We start from the raw sequence: 20,956 nt of genomic DNA, 5'->3' as shown, positions 1-20,956 counted from the left end.
TAGGGAAACTGGCACTAGATAAACAGTACACCAATAGCATCTGTCATGTACTAAAGGACAGGATCTAGCCTGGGGGGATGGGGAGCCGGGTAAGAATTTAAGGAAGAGATAGCAAGTTGGTCCACAGAGACAGGGCCTTTTGTCTGTTCTGTTCACTGATGTAGCTCCAAGCACCTAGAAGAGCATGGGGAGCATGGTAGGTACTCGAGAATGTTTGTTGACTGAAGGGAAATTTGAGCTGAGACGTAAGAGTGAGCTGGGCACTGAGAGTGGGGAAGAGAAGAACATCCCCATCACAGGGGACCTAAGGCTGGAAAGCTTTCATGCAGGATGCAGCCCAGCATATTCTGAGAACCAAGAGAGCTGGAAGGACTGGAGGCCAGTGAGCAAAGGAGAAAAGCAATGAGAGAGGACACAGAGCAAAAGCAGAGTGCTGGGCCATATTCAGGAGCTGATGTGGAAAAGGAGAGAAGGGAGGGGTCCTTCCTGTTCTTAAGGAAGCCTTGACACTCCATTACCATGGCAACAGGAGCCAGGCCAAGCCCTCTGGTCTGAAAGCTGCAGGATGGGCTATGTTGTGTTAGGGATGGATCAAGCAGTGCCTTCAAGGTGGGGCTCCAGTGACATCCAGGCTGGGCACCGAGACAGGGAGGGATGGGAAGGGTAGGGCAGCATCTGTGGTCACAGGTACTAGGAAGTCTGTTTCCTATCTAACGAGCCTCCATGCTCTCCTGACACTCCTTCCTCTGACACTTTCCAAAAATAAAAATAGAATAGAAGAAAAAAATAAAAACAAGAAATCCAACCGTGAAACCAAACCAAAATGTACTTTGGGGAACTGCCCTCCGAAATGCCTGTCTCACCAGTGTTGCCTTTTGTGCTCTGCATTCCTAGGGACCACAACCTGATGCATGACTTTCCAGCTTCACTTTTTTCTCTACCTATGTCAGTGTTGGGGTCCAGCAGCATCATATGGTCACTTACATGGTCATGGGTCACAGTATGGTCCTGGAGATGCACATCACCACAGGACAGAGCAGGCAGGACCCAGACACTGTAGTTTTAATTTCAGAAGGGGACTCCAGAAAAAGGGAAATGTATGCTGGTGCTTCAAATCCGCCCAGGTGGGGAAGCGTTCAGGAACATCTCTCCTTGTAAGCCCCACATGCTGCTGCTTACATGACAGACACAGAAAGCCATCTTTGGCCGGTAGTACAAGGGGCTCCATACCTTCTGTCCAAGCTCTGGCCATTCAAGCGTCAAAGATTTCAGAAAGTCATCTCTAGTTCTCTTGGTGGCTTTGAGACAGAAAGCTTAGGAACGTGGGACTCGGGGGGCTGGATGGAGCTTGAGTCCCTCTGTCAGACTGTTTCCCGTGCTGCTTTAATGCCTTGCTCGACTCCTTCCTTTAATTTGGCAATGTTATCCTCCTTATCTTTTATGATATTTATAACTTAGGCTTTCCAAGATGTTGTCAAGAATTCCTTTTTAAAAAAATTTTATAGGAGTCTCTCTGCTGTTACAGCAAATGGGTAAGTCCATATGGACACAAAAAAAGTCTCTCTAGAGGAGAAAAAAAATTGAAAACAAGGATCTCAAATTCCTCCAGTGACTATCTTTTTCCACTTTGCTTCCTACTGCCTAGAATGTTTCATTTCCCTATTATTTTCTGACTTCTCGATTTTCCCCTTGAAACAAAGAGAGAGACCTGGAAGGGGAGCTGTGGCTAACTTCTCAAAGCCAGTCCTCACTCTGGAGGCTCCCAGAAGAGAGGCCTACAGTTGAACTCTGAAGATTACCTGCTTTTGGACACAGCAGTCCTTCTGAGGGTGAAAACTCCTCAGGGGAACAGCATCATCGGAAAGGCCCAGAGGATGCCTCTGTGCATGTTCGTTCAGCACAGCATTCTGCACGTCATTCCTCCTCCTACAATTTCAGAGTAATGATCCCAAACGTCCTAGCACTCCCAAAAGGGATTATTCCAAGTGGAGGCCTCCATTAGGAGCTGACACAGATGCTAAAAGGGGAGTGATCACGGCTAAACAGTGATATTTACAGGATAACAAAGGCTTTGGGGTCAGACAGATCTGGGTTCAAATCCTGATTCTGCCATTTACTGAATTATGATCATCAGCAATTTAACCTGATTAGTGACCTCATCGGTAAAATGGGCATTATAACACCTACCACTCAGGGTGGTGGTCGTTATCGTATGAGAGGATATGTGTATGGTACTTAGTAGCTGCCCAATAACTGGCAGTTTTTGTTACTGTGTTGTCAATTCTGATATGAATGTCCCTGGTCAATAGTGCTCAGGCCATGACGTGCTCAAAGCTGAGTCTGGGGTTGGCCTCTGGCAAAACAGAGAATTAAACAAGCTTATCTGGTCTGCCTTCCATTCCTCCTCCTGGGTTTTCCTCTCCATCACCTGATGTGCACCCCTTCTCTTGAAAAGATGCTGATAAACCAATTCATACCAAGACAGAAAGGCCTGCTACTAGCCTCCCAACATGTAACCTCTCCTGGAGGTACCTGTGTTCCATCACAATTATTAAGGAACAGTATATATTGATACAGATATTGAACTCCACACTAGCTTCTGGTTCCCTTAGAAACTACCCACAAAACCCTAAGAAAATTATTAACTGCTTCAAGCCTCAAATTCATCATCTGTAATACAGGAATGCTGATAACTATCTCATAGCATTACTGAAGAGTACATGAGTTGACATATGTCAAGAGTCTGGTAGTACCTCACATAGACCTTTAAAAAGGCTCTTCACAGCTAACACCTATCCTTCTCAAACTCTTCCAAAATACAGCAGAGAGAGGAACACTCCCAAATTCATTCTACAAGGCTACCATCACCCTGATACCAAAACCAGACAAAAATGTCACAAAAAAAGAAAACTACAGGCCAATATCTCTGATGAACAGAGATGCAAAAATCCTCAACAAAATACTAGGAAACAGGGCTTCCCTGGTGGCGCGGTGGTTGAGAGTCCGCCTGCTGATGCAGGGGGCGTGGGTTCGTGCCCCGGTCTGGGAAGATCCCACGTGCTGCGGAGCGGCTGGGCCCTTGAGCCATGGCCGCTGAGACTGCGCGTCCGGCTCCACAGCGGGAGAGGCCGCAGCAGTGAGAGGCCTGCGTATCGCAAAAAAAAAAAAAAAACAAAAAAACTAGCAAACAGAATCCAACAACACATTAAAAGGATCATACACCATGATCAAGCGGGGTTTATTCCAGGAATGCAAGGATTCTTCAATATATGCAAATCAATCAATGTGATACACCATATTAAGCAATTGAAGAATAAACACCATATGATCATCTCAATAGATGCAGAGAAAGCTTTTGACAAAATTCAACACCCATTGATGATAAAAACTCTCCAGAAAGTAGGCATAGAGGGAACCTACCTCAACATAATAAAGGCCATATATGACAAACCCACAGCCAACATCATTCTCAATGGTGAAAAACTGAAACCATTTCTTCTAAGATCAGGAACAAGACAAGGTTGCCCACTCTCACCACTATTATTCAGCATAGTGTTGGAAGTTTTAGCCACAGCAATCAGAGAAGAAAAAGAAATAAAAGGAATCCAAGTCGGAAAAGAAGAAGTAAAACTGTCACTGTTTGCAGATGACATGATACTATACACAGAGAATCCTAAAGATGCCACCAGAAAACTACTAGAGCTAATCAATGAATTTGGTAGAGTAGCGGGATACAAAATTAATGCACAGAAATCTCTTGCATTCCTATACACTAATGATGAAAAATCTGAATGAGAAATTAAGGAAACAATCCCATTTACCATTGTGACAAAAAGAATAAAATAACTAGGAATAAACCTACCTAGGGAGACAAAAGACCTGTATGCAGAAAAGTATAAGACACTGATGAAAGAAATTAAAGACGACACCAACAGATGGAGAGATATACCACGCTCTTGGATTGGAAGAATCAATATTGTGAAAATGACTATACTACCCAAAGTAATCTACAGATTCAATGCAATCCTTACCAAACTACCAATGGCAATTTTTACAGAACTAGAACAAAAAATCTTAAAATCTGTATGGAGACACAAGAGACCCCGAATAGCCAAAGCAGTCTTGAGGGAAAAAAATGGAGCTGGAGGAATCAGACTCCCTGACTTCAGACTATACTACAAAGCTACAGTAATCAAGACAATATGGTACTGGCACAAAAACAGAAATATAGATCAATGGAACAGGATAGAAAGCCCAGAGATAAACCCACTCACCTACGGTCAACTAATCTATGACAAAGTAGGCAAGGATATACAATGGACAAAAGACAGTCTCTTCAATAAGTGGTGCTGGGAAAACCAGACAGCTACACGTAGAAGAATGAAATTAGAACACTTCCTAACACAAAAATAAATTCAAGATGGATTAAAGACCTAAATGTAAGGCCAGACACTATAAAACTCTTAGAGGAAAACATAGGCAGAACACTCTAGGACATAAATCACAGCAAGATCCTTTGTGACCCACCTCTTAGAGAAATGGAAATAAAAACAAAAGTAAACAAATGGGACCTAATGAACTTAAAAGCTTTTGCACAGCAAAGGAAACCATAAACAAGACGAAAGACAACCCTCTGAATGGGAGAAAATATTTGCAAACAAAACTCAGAATGGGAGAGAATATTTGCAAATGAATCAACTGACAAAGGATTAATCTCCAAAATTTACAAGCAGCTCATCCAGCTCAATGACAAAAAAACAAACAACCCAATCCAAAAATGGACGGAAGACCAAAATAGACATTTCTCCAAAGAAGATATACAGACTGCCAAAAAACACGTGAAAGAATGCTCAACGTCATCAATCATTAGAGAAATGCAAATCAAAACTACAATGAGATATCATCTCACACCGGTCAGAATGGCCATCATCAGAAAATCTACAAAGAATAAATGCTGGAGACGGTGTGGAGAAAAGGGAGCCCTCTTGCACTGTGGGTGGGAATGTAAATTGATACAACCACTATGGAGAACAGTATGGAGGTTCCTTAGAAAACTAAAAATAGAACTACCATATGACCCAGCAATCCCACTCCTGGGCATATACCCTGAGAAAACCATAATTCAGAAAGAGACATGTACCACAATGTTCACTGCAGCACCATTTACAATAGCCAGGACATGGAAGCAACCTAAGTGTCCACTGACATATGAATGGATAAAGAAGATGTGGCACATATATACAATGGAATATTACTCAGCCATAAAAAGAAATGAAATTGAGTTATTTGTAGTGAGGTGGATGGACCTAGAGTCTGTCATACAGAGTGAAGTCAGTCAGAAAGAGAAAAACAAATACTGTACGGTAACACATACATATGGAATCTAAAAAAAATGGTTCTGATGAACCTAGGGGCAGGAAAGGAATAAAGACACAGACGTAGAGAATGGACTTGAGGACACGGGGAGGGGGAAGGGTAAGCTGGGACGAAGTGAGAGAGTAACATTGACATATATACACTACCAAATGTAAAATAAACAGCTAGTGGGAAGCAGCCACATAGCACAAGGAGATCAGCTCGGTGCTTTGTGACCACCTAGAGGGGTGGGATAAGGAGGGTGGGAGGGAGATGCAAGAGGGAGGGGGTATGGGGATAAACATATGCATATAGCTGATTCACTTTGTTATACAGCAGAAACTAACACAACACTGTAAATCAGTTAAACTCCAATAAAGATGTTAAAAAGAAAAAAAAAAGCTCTTCACACAATCCCATAATGGCAGAGTACTAGACACCCATGACGTCTTCTAAAAGCGAAAGATCATTTGGAGTTGTGAGACATTCTGAGATCCACTAAATTATGACACTAGTACAGCCTCTCTATGAATGGGCTCCTTGAAGCTCGGATTCACTTTGTCCCTGTTGGAATCAGTATATTTCTATCTAAAAAGCTCTCAGGTCAAAGTCTCCTCTGCTAAGTTACACAGGAAACCCTAAGCCTTAGACAAGTAGTTTTGTTAAGAAGAATCAAACATTTTTTTTTGCAGAAAACTTCTGGCTTCACCTACAGAGAAGGATACAAACTCAGATTCCAACTTCTAGACCCCAAACACACAGCTGCCTCTTGAACGGATGGGGAAGAGCAGTGCTTGTCAGAGAATTTCACCCAGGGACGAACTGGGACTTGGCAGCCTCACTCATTCCTGGAAAAGTGATGATTGAGTATTTACTCTCTCCCAGGCCCTGCTCTAAGGGAAGGGGGAACAGTGGTGATGAGACAGTGTGGTCCTTCCCTTGTGGAAAAGACAGACTCCTGAGCAAGGGCAGACTTTAAGCAAATATCATCCCACTAAACAAAGGTGATACAGGCTAACTTAGACCTATCAGCTCACCTACTGGAAAGCCTGACACTGACTCACTGGGATCTTTTTAGAAGGTCTGGGTGCTTTTTGTACTTCTGCCATATTTCCATGCTTTAACCCATAAGCCACCACAAAGTCTTCAAGAGGCAGCAGAACATAAATGCAAAATAAAGCAAAACAGCAGATCCCTGATATACCCCAAGAGTGCAGTAAATCCTCAGTTTTGGAGATACCACTAGAATCTATCATTTCACCCACAAAACCAACACATATAAAAGAACAGGGCAATGGGATACTTAATCTGTAGATGAAGGCCAAGAGTTACACTTGGCTCACCAGCTTGGTGACCAGTTCCCTCACATCAGCCTGTAAAACTCAGTTTTGTGGCTCAGCCAACTTGCCAATGTCTGCAGCTTATGGTCCTTCCGGGTTGCTCATGAGTAGCTGATCCGTGGATTCCTACCCCGCAATTCCAAGGATAGCATGATGTACCTAAGTGCAGGATGCATCCTGGCAGCATCGATAACCAGGGAAGCAAAGCCAAGCAAGTAAGTTTAAATGCTTTAATACTCAATTCAGGATCCTATAAGACTTTGCTCTCTCACTGTGATGATGGCTGGAAGGAAGTCAACTGTTCTATTATCCTCTCCTTGTATGTATCACCTGTAGTATTAATTTCTGCAGGAGATTTAATTCAAAAATCGCCATTAAAAAAATAAAAAAAGAAATGGCATATTTCAGAATTCCCTGGGAATCCAGTGGTTAGTACTCCACGCTTTCACTGTGAGGGCCTGGGTTCAATCCCTGGTTGGGGAACTAAGATCCCACAAGTCATTCAGTGTGGGGAAAAAAAAAAAAAAAAATCCCCATTGTTTACACTCTAATTCCAGATGTTGCTAACAATTACCATATGCCAGGCATAATACTAGGACCTTTCACATACATTACACTTCAATCCATTTTTTAATTTCAAAAGCTGTTTGTAGGTATAGCTAAAGAGTTGAGCCTGAATTATAGCCTCCTAGTGGACATTAATATAGAATTTGGGAGATTTTCCAAGTAGTACACAAAATACACCAAGAAACTAGATTTGGCCAATAGTTTCAAATTCCAAAATCTGTGATCAAGGCAAAGAGCTACTTGCCAACCAAAAATTATATGAGATTAAAAGTACGTAAGAATATCAACAAGAATTAAAGTAACTCTCAACTCTACTTACTGCCACAGCCAGAATGTCAGAGGTGTGGTCAAAGTCACTGAAAGAGGAGAACAAACAAGACAAGGAAGGTCTTTATTACAGGATATCCTTGAGATTCCCAAGGCTACAAGATGGTTAACGCACCTGCGAAGAAATAGTGACAATTCTTGTACATAATGCGAACCTGTTACTCATCCCATCCTTGTCAAGTATTCAGTTGAACCAGATAAAACTGCCATTTTTGTAGGTAAAAATGGTTACACACTGGCCATTTCATATGGTTCTACCTATTATCAATATATTAGGAAGATGCTTCCCTCCAAAAGCTAAAATCATACCGCCAGGTGATCATAAAAATAGAGCACTCTATAGCCACTGATAAGCAAAGCATCTGTAAATTCTGAAACTCAGGATCAAATCTCTGCAAGTGTCTCTCAAAGGAGTTTCAAAAGACTGATGATGATACACTTTGATTTATATATATAAAGTCAGAAGAAACACCCCATTCACAAGCTAAGCCTTCAAAGGCCCTTTGCTTCAGTTCTAAGAATTTCTTCTGCACCATCCCCTTAGAGAAGCAAAGTGGGGCAGGGCAAGACTTTCATTCCAAGCTGATTCATCTCAAAACTTCCCATAAAAGGCAAGCACTAGCCGTCCTTCACAATAGTGAAGGGTAACCCAGGTCACCTACCCTTCTCCTCTTGCCTTCCTGTTCCTTCAGGGGAAAGTGTGAGAAAGATGAGATTTTCATCAGGTTCTGCCACCCTATGCAACTCTACATGACTGTTACCACATTCGCACCAATGTGGGAATCTACTCCGTAGGAAAAGCCAACTCATGCCACAGGGTCGTGACCGCCATTGTGATGGCAACATCACAAAGAGGAAATTTTAAAAGGGGAGATGGAAATCAAGGATTTCCCAGGACCAGAGGTGAAGTCTGGGGAACCATAGGTTTCTCAGAGCTTCTTGGCTCTCTTTGAGCAAGGTACTTAATTTCCCCAAGCCTCAGTTTTCCTTTCAGTAAAGTGGGGATAATTATCATTTTCTTATCCCTCCCAAGAAACTAATATTTACACTCTTAGAAAACACGAAACACTAGGCTAGATTCTTTTCCGTACATTATTATTTCAGTTATTTTTCACCTTTCAGTTAGATAAGGTAGGGTTTTATTTTTACATTTATTTTTGGCTACGTTGGGTCTTCGTTGCTGCGTGCAAGCTTTCTCTAGTTGCGGCGCATGGGGCTACTCTTCGTTGTGGTGTGCGGGCTTCTCTTGTTGCCGAGTACAGGCTCTAGGCGCACAGGCTTCAGCAGTTGTGGCACGCGTGCTCTAGAGCGCAGGCTCCGTAGTCGTGGCACACGGGCTTTGCTGCTCCGCAGCATGTGGGATCCACCCGGACCAGGGCTTGAACCGGTGTCCCCTGCATTGGCAGGCGGATTCTTAACTATTGTGCCACCAGGGAGGCCCCGATAAGGTAGGTATTATCATCACTCTCCCGATGGGGAAATGGAGGCATAGAGTGTTAAAGTGCCTTCCTAAAATCACGGTTTTAAATGGCACAGTTGCAATTCGAACACTTACTGGAAAGTGTTTTGTAAGCTCCGAAGCCTACACAAACATGGGGCATTAACAAACAAGCAGCAACAGCTTCACTATTGCTGAGGAGGAGAAAAATGACCACCCCGTTTTGTCATTTCCCTGGCCCTCCAGTAGTAAGACAAGGCAAGTAATCAATCCATCTAAACTAAACCCAATCATTACATCAGAAAGACAAACGGCACTTCGCAGAGGAAGGAGTGACTTCTCCCACATCCTCTGGACATGTTTTGTGGAAGATATTTGTGTTCTTTTATAGTGTCTGAAATCTTCTAGGGCAGGAATTATTTAAACCAATATAAACATTACAGGCATTATTTTGATGTCAAAATGCTCCCATAACAGGGATTTTTCGAACTACCATATGCCAGTGTTTAGAATTCCTGAGGAAGTTCATGATACTTATAAGAATACAATGGTTTGGGGGTCAAAAACCTCAAATGTGTGCAGGGGGTAGGCAGGCAAAAACGAAGTAAAAGAGGCTGGGTATAAGACAATAGGGAATGGTGAGGAATATGACTAACGCAGTCTACACCTACCTAATGAGGACAGCTGCTATCCAGTTTTAGCCAGTTGTTGCCTGTGGAGTGCCAATCCAGTACTGCCATTTTTTTTTTTTCCCTAAAAAAAGCTGGAAGCTCACTGTTGGTGAAGTATATTGATTTTCATCGAACGGTTGGCAGCTGTTTAGTTTTTGTTTTAAAAGGTCTTTTGGGACCTGAACTCAGCTTGTTGGCCACTGTTCTCTTCTCTTTGCTTAAGTGAGCACACTGGCTTGCACCTACTGACCAGTTCCCAACACGCAGACACCACAGGCTAACTATGCCTTACCAAAGTGCCAACAGGAATTCCTTGCTAAGTTCTAGCTCATGGGGAAAAAATAAAAAATAAAAAACAAAGATGCATACCAAAACACCCCTTTGATGCTAGGCTGAAACATAAGAACCCCATGAAGACATATGCAGGGAGATGGATCCAAGCATGAAGCCAGATGGCTTTTATATAAACCACAATCTACATGGTTATAAATCACCATCCAATTTCTCTTTCAGCTCAAGATCTGAAGCTATTCTCTCCCCACCCATCCACATACTTGCTTTAACCTTACGGGGCACCACATGTTGCCACTCAAAATGCCTCAGTTTCAAAGTAGGTGTAATGGGGATTTCTTCAGTCAGTACTCACTGACCATCCACCAGATGTCAGGTGGTATGGGCAGATGGAGAGATGAGACCCCGCCCTCAAAGAAGTTAACGTCTGGTGGGATGCAGGCAGTTAAGGACAAGGTGCTAAAGGATTATCACCTGGGTTTTCAATGGAGGAAACCAAGGGTCACAGAGCTTAAGTGAACTGGAAGAGGTAGAGAAGACACTTGCAAACTCCAAGACCACAGCTGCAGACACAATTCAGATCCTATCAACTTAGAACTTACCACAGTTCTCAGACAAGAGGATGTCTACGGCGTCCTCATCCTTCCAAAAAGTAAACTGATTGGTTCATTCAAAATATTTAGTTAAACCTTATTGTGGTGATCACAACATATACAAATGTCGAATCATTATGTTTGTACACCTGATATGAATGTGATGGTATATGTCAATTGCATCTCAATCAAAAACACACAGCGTTCCTAAAAAATTAGTTAAAATTAAATAAACCTTTAGAGAGATTAATTTTTAAAAATTTAAAGAACTTTGCAAACTGATAGATGTTTAAATGCATATTTGCACAGCCATATCCCAAAAGAAGTTTTTTTTTTATTCGGCTCTAAGATAAGGTTGGCAAAGTAAGGTCACCAAACCAGGAGCTTCAGCATCACCCAAGAGCTTGTTACAAATGCAAATTCTCCAGCTCCTTCCCAGACCTACTGCGTCAGAAACTCTGGGGGTGGGGCCCAGTACTGTTTGAACAAGCCCTCCAGGTGATTCTCCTACTCACTAAAGCTGGAGCCCAGTGGCTATAGTAGGTTTTGCCAAACCTCCAAACACTCCTTCCCTTATTAATGAAAATAATCTGTTATCACTTCCATACACTTTTATAAAAGATTGGATTTGGGAATTTCTTGGTTTAGGATTACTTAAGTTTCTTGATAGCATTTTAAAGTGCCTAGTGTTTCACATATGAAACCTTGAGGGGTACCATCGCCCCACTCTCTGGGAAGCTCCCAGACGGCTGGACCATTTATTGTTTGGCTCATTCATCTGAGAAAGATTAGCTGAGCACTAGGCCAGGTGCTGGAAATATGGAGCTTTTCATTGAACTAAAAGATAAAGAAAACACTCTATATGTACTACAAAGCTTTGACGGGATTACCTAGCATATGAAATATAAGTCTCTCATAAAGTGTGCTTAAATGTCGTATTAGTTACAAGACAAACACACATTAGTTAGGGAGCATAGTACTTACTCCTGAGTTTACATTCACATCAGGAATACCGCGTATCCACTTCTAAATAACAGACTAAATGGCACTTGCCACTCCCAGTATCTGAGCTCAGTATCTGAGGCAGCCCATGATATGGTCACAGTGCTGGAAACTAAATGTGGGCCCCTGTCTCCGCACACTTCTTTGCAGTAAATGTACAGATGTGCAAAAACTCCATTCCAAAGTGTTCTTATCAAGGGAGGCAACTTCCAGTCAACTCAGAAACTTAACAGGCACACAGTGTGGCAAAATGAGCCTCTGCTATAAACCCGAACAGCTTGCTAATACAGTCAGAGTTACTTTGCTTGAATCCCAGGGTGTATTAGTTTCCTCCTGCTGCTGTAACAAATGACCACAAACTTAGTAGCTTAACACAACATAAATTTATTATCTTAAAATTCTGGGGGGGAAAAAAAAATAAGGACTTTCCTGGCTGTCCAGTAGTTAAGACTCCATGCTTCCACTGCAGGGGGCACAGGTTCGATCCCCAGTTGGGGATCGAAAAAAAAAAAAAATTCTGGGAGGTCAGAAGTCCAAAATCACACACCACTGTATATATAATAGATATCTAATAAGGACCTACTGTGTAGCACAGGGAACTCTACTCAATACTCTGTAACGGCCTCTATGGGAAAAGAATCTAAAAAAGAGTGGATATATGTATTTGTATAACTGATTGGATCAACTATGCTCCAATAAAAATTAAACAACAAAAACAGAAGTCCAAAATCAGTTTCAGTGGGCTAAACCAAGGAGTCCGCAGGGCTGCATCTACTCTGGAAGCTCTAGGGGAGCATCTGTCCCCTTGTCTTTTTTATTAGCTCTGGAGGCCACCTGCATTCCTTGGCTCATGGCCCATTCTTCCATCTTCAAAGCCAGACAAGTAGCATCTTCCAACCTCATTCTCTCCCTCTCCCCTTCCCCCACGCTCCCCATGTTTCCTCCCTCTCTTCCTCTCTCTCCTCTGACCTGCTTCCATGTTCCACGGTCACATCTTCTCTCTCTCACCTTCCTGCCTCACTCTTAGAAGGATCCTTGTGATCAAATTGGGCCTACCCAGATAATCCAGGATAATCTTCCTGCCTCAAAATCCCTAACTTAATCACCTCTGCAAAGTCCCCTTTGTCATTTAAGAGAACATATTCACAGGTTCCGAGGATTAGAATGTCGAAGTCTTTGGGGGTCCATTGTTCAGCCTACCACACTGGTACCTACTTTTTGAATATGAAAAGCCTTTTTAATGCACACGTTAATAGTTAGGAAATACGTGACTTGTCAACAGAGAAGGGAATGACAGTCTAATGTGCTCTCTTCATGAGCCAGGTGCGTTTAATACCGTCTCTCATTCATCCCTGGCAACCCTGGGGGCAACTTCCATAATTATCTCCCTTTTACAGAGAAGGAAAAAGACCCGGATTTTCAGTAACTTGCCCAGCACACCTGCCCAGTATGTGAGACCCAGGTCTGCCTGATTCCAGAGTCCATGCTTATTCTTTTTCATCCCAAATCTCCTTGCCGTGATGGAATGCCTCATCCCAAAGCTCTGCCCTTACCTACATGAGGAGACAGTATTACAAATATAATTGTTGCACCTCCACGTCAGTCATTTTCTCTTCTTCCATCTATTTCCTTATATGTAGGAATAGCATAACGGTTAAGGGAATGGACTCTCGAGCCAGGCTTCCAGGGTTCAAACCCCAGCTTGTCACTTACTAGCTGTGCGACCTGAGGAAACTTACTAAACCTGTCTCTGCCTCAGCTTCCTCACCTGTGAAGTGGAAATAATAAAGATATCTGCTCTCACAGGGTTTTATGAAAATAAAACCAGTTATAATGCAGATAAAATGTCTAAAACATTGCGCCAATGTACTGTATATGTATTTGCTATTAATATTATATAAAAACCCAGACAGAATCAGGGACAAAGGCAAAAACCCTAGGCTCTACAGCATGAGGGGGAAAGGACGAGATGTTCTTCAACGTGCCTCACATTTGGCCCCCGGCAGAGCACAGCAAATGGTATCAGGGTCCAAGTTCTCCATACCCTTTAATGGAATGAACAAAATATATTTCTTACTCCATAGGGTTGTTATGAGAATAAAGTGAGTTAAAACATGTAAATCACTTAGAACAGTAATTATCTTCATTTTTATTATCAATGTTCATCATCTCTGGTAACTGTAAAGATGTCTAAACATGCTTACCTCAAGCAACATAAAAGAACTCAGTAAACGAAAAATTAGCTGCCATGTTCTATTTGGATCCTCTGGATAAACCAAGGGAGAAAAGAATTAAGAGAAGGAAAGACACTTCTAGAATAGTGCTAAATATCCATTTCTTAAATCCCATAAAGAACTTCCAAGTGAACACCCAGTGCTCAAATCACTGCTCAACAGTAGATAATGACATGAGAATAACAGTATGTTATAATCCTCTAGCCCCATGGACACATCCAGGCCAGCTCCCTCTTTGGTTTTTCCATCTGTCCGTCCATCCACCCAACATTTATTAACCACCTACTATATGCTAGTCATCTAAGTGATAGGTGCTTAGATCCCCAGGTGAAAGATACAGCATCTCCTTCAAGAAGACAACTGAACAGACAACCACAAAGAGCAGGTTATGAGACATGATTTCACACCTGGGAACACAAGGGACAAAAGGCACCTAATTATCTCAGTTACTTGAGTTAACAGTTAACCTGAATATTCAAGGTTACATTGCCCAGGTGGGACAATCATCAGGTCTTCCTGGCAGACTGGACAGCTTGCATCAAAGTACAAGGCATGAAAGTACAGGGCCTCCTTGGGGCACCCCAAGTTCCAGTATGGCTGGGGTATAGAGTTTGAGTGGCCAAGTGGCAGGAGATGGTGGTAACTAGATTGTGAAGGCCCTTCTACTGTGTGCTCAAGAGTACGGAGAGGTAAATGGGGAGCCAATGATGGTTTTGAACAGAGAGGTGACCAAAGAGGTAAGAGACAGACATGGAGATGGCCGCCATCTTTGAAAGAGAATGTCAGCCACAACACATGCAGTGATGCTGGATGTGCCCCCTGAATGGGAAGCAGCGGATGCTTCCTGCCCATGTTGGCCCTGGACTCTCCACTTTGATTTAAATTCTAAGGGGCCCATGGACGTTCCTTCATTCTTTCTTGGTTTTGTAACGTGTGTGCCCTTAGGGTCATGTAAAAATAGGTCCAAGGGCCCAGGGAAGAGGCAACTCAGCTGCCCAAGGATCTCAGACACTCCCCAGGCATGTGGCCGGCTTTCTGGCAGCTGTTGGGAGGGCTCAAGGTCACTGGGGCTGGAAACCTGATCTTGTTACAGACAGCCTTCTCCTGGCCCAGGAAGCTCTGTGCAGAACGCAGTCGGAGGTACCTGGCGCCAGGGCTCTTCCTGGGCTTCTCAAGAGGCTGCCTTTCACTGGGGGCCACCTGCCCCCTTTTCAGCTCTTGAGTTCCCATCGACAGGTCAGCTCAGGCAATCTCCAGAAATACTCACTCTCCCCCCTTCTCACTAACTCTCAGCTAAACCCAGCTGGCTCTACTGTGCTCACGAGTGAGAATTAAGGGACTGGTGAGGTGGAGACTATCATGCCCTTTCTCTGTCGCAGAAGGGACCACCACAGGCTCTCCAAATAGACAGACCTGGGTTCAAGCTCCAGCTCTGCCTCCTAGGCAAGTAGTCTGAGGCAAAAAAAAAAACCTTTTAAAGCTCAGTCTCCACGTGCAAAATACAAACAATAATTGCACCTATTCATAGGGCTGTTACTTCCCACATTTCCCGGGGGAGGCCAAGTGGATTAGCCAGGGCCACGGCGGTAATCCCCTCACCCAAAGGTAGGCTGGCCAGTCTTGAAACATCTATTTCTTTAAAAATACTGGGGTATCTTGAAAAACCTCATCCTATTAAGAGCTAACATCAACTATGTGCTTCCTCTGTGCTCAGCAGCATGCGGGCATGTCATACAGATGGCCTCATGCACACACTGAAAACCACCCTGGGAGGCAGGTGTTGTTCCTAACCCCGTTACAGAGACTGGTCCCCTGAGATCCTAAGGAACATGCCCTGGGTCACAAGCAGCTGACCTTCAGGGCCCATGCTCTTAGGCCTGATGCCTTGTAACCTCCAGAGGTTAGAGGTGAAGACGACCTAGTTGATGGTCTCTCTTCCTACAGGAGACTTAGGAGGACCAGAGAATGGGCTGGATCTATCCAGAGCTGGAAGCTGATGCCCGGGTAGGGGGGTCCCTAGGCTTCATCGCACTGTGTATTTTCAGGGGCTGGCTTTCTGAAAGGGGGCTTCAGGGGCAAATGTGACAGTGGGGAGGGGGAGGGAAGAGGCAGGTGAAAGGGAGATGCTACGATGGCCCTCCCCGGGCTGCCTAATCCTATGTAAAGCACTAATGCAGTTTTTGTCACTTTCACATGTGGGCTGCCACATACAATTTTATTTGGGAAAAAAGTGGGGGGGTTCTGCTCATGGAACAGAAGTTTGAAAACCAGTGTCCTGTCCTTCTGTGTCTAAGAGCAAATTCCTCTTGTTTTGGGAACCTAGCTGCTGGCTTTTTCCACAGGGGCCTCTGAAAGGACAGGGTGACGAGCAGACCAGGGCCCTAAGCAGCAGGGGCATTGAATGTGTGGGTCCGTGGAGCCCCAGAGGCCTTTGGGATCCGTGAGCTGCTCAGGCCGAATGCAAAATGCCAGGGTATGTGTGACCCAGGAAGGAGAGGGCCGGTGCCGGGAGCCACATAGGACGAGCCTTTGAGTCTCAGCATGGACGAGACCCATAGTGCCAAGTAAAGCTGGTACTGCCAGGTATGAGACCCATAGTGCCAAGCAAAGCTGGTGCTGTCAGGTGTAAATATGGAAAAGCAAAGTTCTCGTTTGCAAAGCTTCCTGCCTCCTGGTGGCTGGTGCCGTGTAATTGGTCTCTCTTGCCCAGTGCTGTAAGCTGGGCCCTCTCTGGAGGAGAAACCTGGGTTCCCGGAGACATGTGATCAGAACCGGGGCCCCGCCAGTTGGCGAAGGAATCCCAGGGCAGGTGCTGGGCGTGGAGGCCACGGGGGCATAGGCTACCAAGGTGACAGAGAACTGACCTTCTCTGGGGGCGCTGCACCTCGCTCACTCGCACACCTCACATCTCCCTGCTTGGCCCCGGAGGATGGCTGGTTAGCCAGAGACGGGTAAGATTCCTCAGGGAAGGAACAACCTAAGACAGGCACAGTCGCAGAGGGGCCATCAGGAGAGAACTTGGGGGCCAACAGAGGTGGGGCATAGATCCTCACCCCCCCAACTTTGCAGGAGCCTGAACCCTCACCCCTTTTGAGAGAGGTCTCTTGTCCCCATGGCTGCTTCGCTTCCCACGCCCAGCCCAGATGGGAACCCAGGTAGCAGACCAGAGACCTGGCCAATGGCAACTGCTCTTCCACCGCAGCAGGGCTTTGTTTCCCATTTCCTCCGTGAACCACAGCTTTTCTCTGTGTGGAAGCAGAGCTTTCCTTTGTGTGGCTCCCCTTGTCTTCCCCTGCCTTTGCCTAAGGTGATTTTTATAGGATTGCTATTGGTGTTGGGAAAAATGTATAGTTTTAATGCAGGGGTTTAGGAAAGACCCCAATTTAGGGTAAAAACCAAGAGAAGAATTGTAACTACTTTGGCTCCTTTAATGATTATATTTGTTGGGAAAATACCTGGGTATGATGGCGAGTTTTTATGCAACAGTGAGTTTAATCAATGAGTTTATGGTACAATGCCCGCTCCCATAGTTTTTTAGAAGCATAAAAATAATGTGTATTGTTTTGATTATTATGGTAGGGTTGGGAAATTTGTAGATGAAATGTTATTTGAATATTGTTGATCACTAATAGAATTATATGTTTAAGTTTATGGCTTGATCAAGCAGAACGTGCAAGTACAAGAACATTTTAATCTCCTGAGAAGAACAAACAGAGTTCCTGATCTAGATGTGACCAACATGTGACTAACCACGGGAGAAGAAAGAGACTTTGGGCGATGGGAAAATTACCTAACCTGTTTTAATCAATTTGCTGATGTAAATTACCTTTGTTTTGTGGCCTATGTGGGGGAGTTTTTGGTGTGGGAATGAGGATGTTGAATTTGAAAATGAGATCACTTTATAGTATAAAAGCTTTTGGAATCTTGAAAATAAATTTGTCAGATCCTTGCATCCAAGAAGAGGTGTACTGAGTTCTGTCCACGCCGACTCCGTCTTCTCCTTTGGGTGAATCCTGTTCAGCTGGGGCTGGTCCTCGGCAGGCCGGGAGCTCTTCTCAGATCTCCCAAGGGTTCCATGTCCCCCAGTACCCGAATGGCTACTAAAACAAATCATCATCATTGGAGAAACCACCGCTGACTGAGTGCTGACCATGTGCTATGGAGAAGGGGGGTGATGAGGTCACCTACCGCAAAGGGCTGTTGGGAGGGTGAACTAAGAGGATATTTGTGAAGCACTTAGGACAGCACCTGGCACACGGCAAACACTGTTTGGCTTTATGGCTTGTTTTCATCATCATTACTGTCATCTGTCGTTATCACTTTGACTGCCTCATTAGTCCTCACAAAAACTTGATGAGGTTTGTATTATTATCAATCCCACTTTATAGAACAGGAAACAGAGGCTTCAAGAGGTTAAATAATTAGCTCAAGGCCACAGAAGAGCAGAGAAGGAACTCGAAGTTGGCCCGTCTGGCTCCCAAGCCCAGGCAGGCCCTCGGTCTAGAAGGGCTGAGGGAAGTAGGCAGGACTCCCTGAGGGTCCAGGAGGTGGGCAGGCAGGTGGGAAGCACTGAGAGGCCCCAGATGACCCCGGGCCAGAGCAGAAAACAGGCCAGGGCTTTCCACTGAAAGCGCCTGAAAGGACAGACAGCCTTCCTAACTTTGCACCTCTTCTAATCGACAACGCAAAGCCAAACCACTTAAAATAGTAAGGATGAAAAAGGAAAACCACCCCCTGCTGCTCCTTTCCTAGGCTCCAAAGTGAGCCAGCGTCTTGGAGTACAGTGGGTTCAAGGCGCAAGGCAGTGGCAGCCCCAGCGTCCACTGGCTGTGCTCCAAGCAATGTTTCTCCTTCCAAACACACACGTAACCCCGCTGAACACACCACTTGAAAGCCAAGAAGATGCCCCACGGGTTGCCCTGGCAATGCTAAACAGATGAAACATTTTAACCAGCTCTGACGCACATACACAAACCTATTTAAGGGCCAAATGGATGGATTGGGGGGTGAGGAGGTGGGGGGAATGTTGTTTCTACAGCTCCATCTCCAAGGATTTGGCCCCCAAAGCAACTATGTCAGACTGAAACAGAGCAAAGGACTCCTTCAACACAAGCTGAGGCCAGGCTTGCTCGGGAAAGGGAAGCCACTGCCACGCTTCTGCATTTCGGCTGCAGGCACAGTCCTGTTTTACGAGGGCCACGAGAGGGTGACAGGAGATGCCGAAGGTCCTGGCTCTGCCTCTCCCCGGGGACAGCCCTCCAGCAGCCGGCACCAGTGTCTCTTGATAGGCTGGCCTACAGCAGGGTCGGGAGGGTCGAGTGTGCCCATGAGAGTGAACGGCCTTGAAGCACTGCGTGGATGCCTGTGAGTGCTAATATTAACAATATTAACCACCATTTCTCACATCCCATGGTTCAACTTTCATTCACAGGAGTTGATCGCCATGGGTATTTTCCTTTAGAAAACTTCACTCCAGGGTCCAACGGGGCTGTTCCCTGAGGCGCTGCCACCTGGGGAGTGACGATGAATACAGAAGACTTGGCCCAGGTCTGAAAAGACCACCATGCTTCTGGGGTCTGTCGCACTCTGGTCTCTTCCATGCCCTATTCCTCACCTCGGATACAACAGGACTAAGGGTTGACACTGAGGAGAGGCCAGAAGAGTCTCACCAGACACAGCTGATGGCACACGGTAGGATCCATGAACAAATGTTGCAAAACCTTCCTCTGCAGGGTCCAGGATACCCTCAGGTAAACAGAATCTCCAGCAATGGGAATCGTCTTCCACTCATCATTCCCTGTGGTGAACCCTCTTGCCTTTCAAGACTCAACCCCTAAAAGTTATTCCTAAGCCTCTCCTTGTCCTGGAGTGGAACGGCCCCCACTGTGCCATGCACAGATGTCTATGGGAGCAGTTGAACTATTCCAGTGTTCTAATTGTTCTCTGGTCTCCTGCCCACTCATCACTGAGCTCCCTGAGGGCAGGGACCCCATCTTGTTCACTGGGGTACTAACCTGGTCTAGTCCAGTGCCTGGCATTAGTCGGCACTCTGTGACCGTGTGCTGACTGACAGGCTAAAAGTATACAGTGCCATGCCCATAATGTTTGTGCATCAAGGCCTCTGGAATTCTCTAGTGCATATGCCACAAGTGTCTGCTTTCACTTCCACATCCTCTGGGAAGACAGCAGAACTTGAAGCAGAGCCTGGAGCTCAGGAGTTGGACAGCAGAGCTCCGGGCAGCCTGGTAGGTCAGGAGGAGGGAGAGACGAGAGGAGGAAGAGGCACCCCACCTGTAAAACTAAAGCTCTCGCGCCTACCCACCAATTAGCTAATGAAATAATTTGCCCCTTGAAAACTGAAATAGCACCCATCCCCCCTGCTCTGAAGCAAAAATTGTTTTTCTTTGTCTCCGTTATTTAAGGCCTCTGAAGATGCTCTGTTTCTGTGAGCACAGTGACTCTATGCTGATGATTTTCAGTGGAGTCATAGCTACCCTCCCAGCAGGTACACTCTCCAATTCTCTCGTTGTGTGTCATCTTCCTTTTGCCAACATGATGCTCCCCGTCCATGTTCCCTTCTGGTCTCCTCCAAACAGGCAACATTTAGCTAACAACAACAAATCTTTATCATTGGCTGCCCTAAATAAAGCCTAACTGGGAGTTTAACCTTCTAGGAATCTAGAAATGGTAGCTCATCTGCTATGCCATCTTCCCAAATGACACTTCCCATGAGTAGAGATGCTTTAACTCTGTACATGCTCACACACGCATACACACAGGTGTCCTATTAGCCAGAACACCACCTGTGCTTGTGTGTAAGCAGCACTTCCTGTGTGCCCTAGGTGAGTTCTGCGTTATGGATTTGTCATTGCTTTGTGATGTAGGTGAAAGGACAATGGTCCCGAGTTCCTTATCATCGCCTTTCTCATTTCCTACAGAATGGAATGACTGTGGTGGAGGTTTTGACATTTTCCTGGACTCACATCCTGTCTGCTGAATTATTCTCTGCCACTTTTACCACCAGACCTTGTCTGCAACCCCCCGCCACCCCTCCCCTGAGCTGGAACTAATTACCACAGACAATTTTAGGATTTTATATTCCTGTGTTCTTAAAAAAAAAAAAAAAAAAAAAAAAAAA

General features: G+C 44.9%; 1 protein-coding gene across 2 annotated transcripts in view; it reads right to left on the bottom strand.

The window, feature by feature from the left end:
• The window catches only part of NAV2 (neuron navigator 2), a 412,453-nt gene that overhangs the window by 250,854 nt on the left and 140,643 nt on the right, over positions 1 to 20,956 (bottom strand). The window lies entirely within an intron of this gene.

Source organism: Lipotes vexillifer, unplaced genomic scaffold (genome assembly GCF_000442215.2).
Source record: "Lipotes vexillifer unplaced genomic scaffold, Lipotes_vexillifer_v1.1 scaffold505, whole genome shotgun sequence".
Lineage (NCBI taxonomy): Eukaryota > Metazoa > Chordata > Mammalia > Artiodactyla > Lipotidae > Lipotes > Lipotes vexillifer.
This window is presented reverse-complemented; position numbering and strand designations above follow the sequence as displayed.